We start from the raw sequence: 7,336 nt of genomic DNA, 5'->3' as shown, positions 1-7,336 counted from the left end.
TGCCTTTGGTGATGTTCCTAGGAAGATGTTGCTGCGGCTGACGTCGAAGAGGTTGCTGCCTGTGTTCTCCTCGAGGATTTTGATGGATTCCTTTCTCACATTGAGATCCTTCATCCATTTTGAGTCTATTTTCGTGTGTGGTGTAAGGAAATGATCCAATTTCATTTTTCTGCATGTGGCTGTCCAATTTTCCCAACACCATTTATTGAAGAGGCTGTCTTTTTTCCATTGGACATTCTTTCCTGCTTTGTCGAAGATGAGTTGACCATAGAGTTGAGGGTCCATTTCTGGGCTCTCTATTCTGTTCCATTGATCTATGTGTCTGTTTTTGTGCCAGTACCATGCTGTCTTGATGATGACAGCTTTGTAATAGAGCTTGAAGTCCGGAATTGTGATGCCACCAACTTTGGCTTTCTTTTTCAATATTCCTTTGGCTATTCCAGGTCTTTTCTGGTTCCATATAAATTTTAGGATTATTTGTTCCATTTCTTTGAAAAAAATGGATGGTATTTTGATAGGAATTGCATTAAATGTGTAGATTGCTTTAGGTAGCATAGACATTTTCACAATATTTATTCTTCCAATCCAGGAGCATGGAACATTTTTCCATTTCTTTGTGTCTTCCTCAATTTCTTTCATGAGTACTTTATAGTTTTCTGAGTATAGATTCTTAGTCTCTTTGGTTAGGTTTATTCCTAGGTATCTTATAGTTTTGGGTGCAATTGTAAATGGGATGGACTCCTTAATTGCTCTTTCTTCTGTCTTGTTGTTGGTGTAGAGAAATGCAACTGATTTCTGTGCATTGATTTTATATCCTGACACTTTACTGAATTCCTGTACAAGTTCTAGCAGTTTTGGAGTGGAGTCTTTTGGGTTTTCCACATAGAGTATCATATCATCTGCGAAGAGTGATAGTTTGACTTCTTCTTTGCCGATTTGGATGCCTTTAATTTCCTTTTGTTGTCTGATTGCTGAGGCTAGGACTTCTAGTACTATGTTGAATAGCAGTGGTGATAACGGACATCCCTGCCGTGTTCCTGACCTTAGCGGAAAAGCTTTCAGTTTTTCTCCATTGAGAATGATATTTGCGGTGGGTTTTTCATAGATGGCTTTGATAATATTGAGGTATGTGCCGTCTATCCCTACACTTTGAAGAGTTTTGATCAGGAAGGGATGCTGTACTTTGTCAAATGCTTTTTCAGCATCTATGGAGAGTATCATATGGTTCTTGTTCTTTCTTTTATTAATATGTTGTATCACATTGATTGATTTGCGGATGTTGAACCAGCCTTGCAGCCCTGGAATAAATCCCACTTGGTCGTGGTGAATAATCCTTTTAATGTACTGTTGAATCCTATTGGCTAGTATTTTGGCGAGAATTTTCGCATCTGTGTTCATCAAGGATATTGGTCTGTAGTTCTCTTTTTTGTTGGGATCCTTGTCTGGTTTTGGGATCAAGGTGATGCTGGCCTCATAAAATGAGTTTGGAAGTTTTCCTTCTATTGCTATTTTTTGGAACAGTTTCAGGAGAATAGGAATTAGTTCTTCTTTAAATGTTTGGTAGAATTCCCCCGGGAAGCCGTCAGGCCCTGGGCTTTTGTTTGTTTGGAGATTTTTGATGACTGTTTCAATCTCCTTACTGGTTATGGGTCTGTTCAGGCTTTCTATTTCTTCCTGGTTCAGTTGTGGTAGTTTATATGTCTCTAGGAATGCATCCATTTCTTCCAGATTGTCCAATTTGTTGGCGTAGAGTTGCTCATAGTATGTTCTTATAATTGTCTGTATTTCTTTGGTGTTCGTTGTGATCTCTCCTCTTTCATTCATGATTTTATTTATTTGGGTCCTCTCTCTTTTCTTTTTGATAAGTCTGGCCAGGGGTTTATCAATCTTATTAATTCTTTCAAAGAACCAGCTCCTAGTTTCGTTGATTTGTTCTATCGTTTTTTTGGTTTCTATTTCATTGATTTCTGCTCTGATCTTTATGATTTCTCTTCTCCTGCTGGGTTTAGGGTTTCTTTCTTGTTCTTTCTCCAGCTCCTTTAGGTGTAGGGTTAGGTTGTGTACCTGAGACCTTTCTTGTTTCTTGAGAAAGGCTTGTACCGCTATATATTTTCCTCTCAGGACTGCCTTTGTTGTGTCCCACAGATTCTGAACTGTTGTGTTTTCATTATCATTTGTTTCCATAATTTTTTTCAATTCTTCTTTGATTTCCTGGTTGACCCATTCATTCTTTAGAAGGATGCTGTTTAGTCTCCATGTATTTGGGTTCTTTCCAAATTTCCTCTTGTTATTGAGTTCTAGCTTTAGAGCATTGTGGTCTGAAAATATGCAGGGAATGATCCCAATCTTTTGATACCGGTTGAGACTTGATTTAGGACCAAGAATGTGATCTATTCTGGAGAACGTTCCATGTGCACTAGAGAAGAATGTGTATTCTGTTGCTTTGGGATGAAATGTTCTGAATAGATCTGTGATGTCCATCTGGTCCAGTGTGTCATTTAAGGCCTTGATTTCCTTGTTGATCTTTTGCTTGGATGATCTGTCCATTTCAGTGAGGGGAGTGTTAAAATCCCCTACTATGATTGTATTCTTGTCGATGTGTTTCTTTGATTTTGTTATTAATTGGTTTATATAGTTGGCTGCTCCCACGTTAGGGGCATAGATATTTAAAATTGTTAGATCTTCTTGTTGGACAGTTCCTTTGAGTATGATATAGTGTCCTTCCTCATCTCTTATTATAGTCTTTGGCATAAAATCTAATTGATCTGATATAAGGATTGCTACTCCTGCTTTCTTCTGATGTCCATTAGCATGGTAAATTCTTTTCCACCCCCTCACTTTAAACCTGGAGGTGTCTTCGGGTGTAAGATGAGTTTCTTGTAGGCAACATATAGATGGTTTTTGTTTTTTTATCCATTCTGATACCCTGTGTCTTTTGATTGGGGCATTTAGCCCATTAACATTCAGGGTAAGTATTGAGAGATATGAATTTAGTGCCATTGTATTGCCTGTAAGGTGACTGTTATTGTATATTGTCTCTGTTTCTTTCTGATCTACTACTTTGAGGGTCTCTCTTTGCTTAGAGGACCCCTTTCAATATTTCCTGTAGAGCTGGTTTGGTATTTGCAAATTCTTTCAGTTTTTGTTTGTCCTGGAAGCTTTTAATCTCTCCGTCTATTTTCAATGATAGCCTAGCTGGATATAGTATTCTTGGCTGCATGTTTTTCTCGTTTAGTACTCTGAATATATCATGCCAGCTCTTTCTGGCCTGCCAGGTCTCTGTGGATAAGTCTGCTGCCAATCTAATATTTTTACCATTGTACGTTACAGACTTCTTTTCCCGGGCTGCTTTCAGGATCTTTTCTTTGTCACTAAGACTTGTCAATTTTACTATTAGGTGACGGGGTGTAGACCTATTCTTATTGATTTTGAGGGGGGTTCTCTGAACCTCCTGGATTTTGATGCTTGTTCCCTTTGCCATATTGGGGAAATTCTCTCCAATAATTCTCTCCAATATACCTTCTGCTCCCCTCTCTGTTTCCTCTTCTTCTGGAATCCCAATTATTCTAATGTTGTTTCGTCTTATGGTGTCACTTATCTCTCGAATTCTCCCCTCGTGGTCCAGTAGCTGTTTGTCCCTCTTTTGCTCAGCTTCTTTATTCTCTGTCATTTGGTCTTCTATATCGCTAATTCTTTCTTCTGCCTCATTTATCCTAGCAGTGAGAGCCTCCATTTTTGATTGCACCTCATTAATAGCTTTTTTGATTTCAACTTGGTTAGATTTTAGTTCTTTTATTTCTCCAGAAAGGGCTTTTATATCTCCCGAGAGGGTTGCTTTAATATCTTCCATGCCTTTTTCAAGCCCGGCTAGAACCTTGAGAATCATCATTCTGAACTCTATATCTGACATATTACCAATGTCTGTATTGATTAGGTCCCTAGCCTTTGGTATTGCCTCTTGTTCTTTTTTTTGTTGTGAAGTTTTCCGCCTTGTCATTTTGTCCAGATAAGAGTTTATGAAGGAGCAAGTAAAATACTAAAAGGGTGGCAACAACCCCAGGAAAATATGCTTTAGCCAAATCAGAAGAGATCCTGAATTGTGAGGGGGGAGAAAGGGGATAAAAAGGGGATCAGAAAGAAAGAAAAAAAAAACTATTAAAAAAAAGAAAGCCGATAAAAAAAAATATAAAAAGAGGAAAAAATATATATATATTAGATAAACTATTTAAAAAACGTTAAAAAAAAGAAAACGGTAAAAGTTAAAAAAAAATTTAGCAGAAGAAGAGAAAAAGAAAAAAAATTGAAAAAGAAAAAAAAATTAAATTAACTGCAAGGCTAAAAAATCATGGGGAGAAAGCCATGAGTTCCGTGCTTTGCTTTCTTCTCCTCTGGAATTCCGCCGTTCTCCTTGGTAGGTGATCTTGGTCCTGGCTGGGTTTCCCGTAGATCTTCTGGGGGAGGGGCCCGTTGTAGTGATTCTCAAGCGTCTTTGCCCCAGGCGGAGTTGCACCGCCCTTACCCGGGGCCGCGCTGAGTCATCTGCTCGGGTTCGCTTTCGGAAGCTTTTGTTCCCTGAGCGCTTTCCGTAGAGTCCGGAGGACGGGAATAAAGATGGCGGCCTCCCGGTCTCCGGCCCGGAGGAGCCGAGAGCCGGGGCCCCACTCCTCAGTGCGCCCTCAGAGAACAGTGCCAAATGACTCTCGTCACCCTGGCCTCCGGCCGCGCTCCGAGCTGACCGAGCCTGCGACCGGTCCAAGGCAACCCTGAGCTGAGAGTCACTCCTCGGCTCTGTCTCTGCAGCCGGCTTCCCCGTTCGAATACCGGTAAGCTCTGCGACACTGAGACACCCCCGATCCTTCTGCGACCCTGCGGGACCTGAGGCCGCGCTTACCCCGCCTGGGCTTCACCCCAGTTAAGCCTCTGGAGCGATGTCCCTCAGCGGAACAGACTTTTAAAAGTCCTGATTTTGCTCCGTTGCTCCGCCGCTCGCCGGGAGCCGGCCCCTCCCCCCGCGGTCTATCTTCCCGTCGCTTTGGATTCACTTCTCCGCCAGTCCTACCTTGCAGAAAGTGGTTGATTTTCTGTTTCTGGAACCGCTGTTCTTCTTCTCTTCAATCTCCCGTTGGATTTGCAGGTGTTTGCAATCCTTAGATAAGCTATTTAGCTGATCTCCCGCTACCCGAAGTAGTCTCAGCCTACTACTTCTCCGCCATCTTGACTCCTCCCTCCCAAAAATGTTTTTTCTTGCTCGACTCCTCCCTGGTGGAGAGTATATACCTAAAAATCAGACAAACAGAAGCTGGTGGAAAGGGCTTTCTCCACCGACTGGTCCAAAACGCCACACGAAAGCTGTGACCCAACAAGGGCGCCCCGTCCAGCCAACGCCGTCAGTAGAAGCAGACCCTGTGAAGAAAGCTCCGTCCTGTTTCCTCCTCCGCCGCCAGCAGCAGCGGACCCAGACTGTCCACGTCTCCCGCGCACTGGAGGCTCTGGCACAGCTGGCAGATAAGGAAAGCCCCAAGGGTGGCGTCCTCCAAGGTGTCGGCAATGGCCACGTTGACCATGTGCACGGGCTGGAGGGTCGCCTGCTCCCTGGCCCACAGCTCCTGCACCACGCAGTCATAGACACTCCTCGAAGGTGAAGATGACATCGAAGGGATCGCTGCACTCCTGAAACCTTTCGGGGCGCGGCTTGATCCTCTGGTTTCTCCCCAGGAGGTGCAGGATTCCATTCCTGCGGTAGCATTCCTGGTCGTTCCTGCAAAGGTCCTCGTACATCTTGCTTCTACGTCGTAGAGAAGTCGTAGCTCACCCAGCGATTGCTAGAGGGTCCTGGGATCCTCACCCGAGATCTGACCCCGAAAGACCGCGCACGGAAGCCTCTCTTGCAGAGGAGGCTGTGGGCTTCCATGCTGCTGTTCACATGGCTTCTGCACACCACAGCCACCCTGAGCGGGGACGAGGGCATGGCGGCAGCAGCCGGGGGCTGCGGGGTCTTCGGGAACTGTGCTGCCAGGGCCCTGACCACCAGGTTCGGCTCTTCCCACCGGATGTGTGAGGACAGGCAGCTGACCGAATAAGCCAGCTCCATCCAAGTGGGCGGAGACTTCCAGGACTTCCTGGTGGACTCTGGTTTCAGTGGGTGGAGCATCATCTGATCCTAAGACCCATAACCTAATCACAACAACTGAGAGGTGATTACAGGCACTAAGCCACTGAATCCCAGCTAAACCACTGAATTTCCATCAGGGTGTGACCACCTGAGGCAGGGATGTGAAACCTGCGATTGGCTGGGTTGGTCTACATGGGGAATGAGGACTGAGGTTGACAGTGACCAGGTCAACTAGGCTAACGGTAAGCGTGTCACTGCTCTACAGCGACCTGCTCAGGAATATGGGTAGGAAATCTGTTTTGAGGTTTTGAACTGACATCCAATTCAATTCTACATATAGTGACATGTAAGTATTCTTGCACATGAATATACATTTGGATTTTCTAGAAACACAGTTGTGTAAACCATAGGATGGTTGAACAGTTTTGCCCCAAAATTCATAAAATCGTTCACCAATGTAAATAAATCACATGCTGGGGCACCTGGGTGGCTCAGTGGGCTAAAGCCTCTGCCTTCGGCTCAGGTCATGATCCCAGAGTTCTAGGATCGAGTCCCACATTGGGCTCTCTACTTGGTAGGGAGCCTGCTTCCTCCTCTCTCTCTGCCTCTCTGTCTACTTGTGATCTCTGTCTATCAAATAAACAAATAAAATCTTAAAATCAATCAATCAATCAATCAATCACATGCTGGACAACATCCCCACTGATAGTATATTAGAAATTACAACACAGCATTTTCTGCATTTAGTACTCTTAAAATTACGATTCTCAAGGAAAATCATGCATTGATCTTCCTCTGGCTAAGTGTCTCAGAACAAGAACCAGGTTGATTTGTACTCAATCACCTTCAAGGAGTGGGTGGACTCCTTCTTGTACTTCTTCAAGCACTTCTTGAGGGATTCAGTTTGATCAAGGGGAATGCAATCTAATCATGCTAACCATAATCTGATCATTAGAACAGTTAGATGATTGAATCACTGGTACCTCTAGTTCCCTTGACAAGGGTGCTGCTACCAGAAGGAGCGTTTTTAAATCTGGAGTTACACCTGTTGGTTCACTCTTGTATTTGGCTAGAGAGGAGAGATAGGAAAAAAGAAGAAAGGAAGTCAACTTCTGGAGGAAATGATATTTTCACCACACAGATTGTGGAGATGGGTTCTCAGATGTTTATTTATCTCCAAACTCATCAAGTTGTATACATTTAATATATACAGCTTTTTGTATG

General features: G+C 43.5%; 1 pseudogene; it reads right to left on the bottom strand.

Annotated features, from left to right (window-relative positions):
* Positions 1 to 5,387: 5,387 nt before the first annotated feature.
* On the bottom strand, positions 5,388 to 5,971 carry LOC125110294 (RNA polymerase II subunit A C-terminal domain phosphatase SSU72-like; annotated as a pseudogene).
* Positions 5,972 to 7,336: the final 1,365 nt, after the last annotated feature.

The sequence above is a fragment of the Lutra lutra genome, chromosome 10, assembly GCF_902655055.1.
Source record: "Lutra lutra chromosome 10, mLutLut1.2, whole genome shotgun sequence".
NCBI classification, from domain to species: Eukaryota; Metazoa; Chordata; class Mammalia; order Carnivora; family Mustelidae; genus Lutra; species Lutra lutra.
The sequence above is the reverse complement of the archived record's forward strand: the minus strand, read 5'-3'. Positions and strand labels throughout refer to the sequence as shown.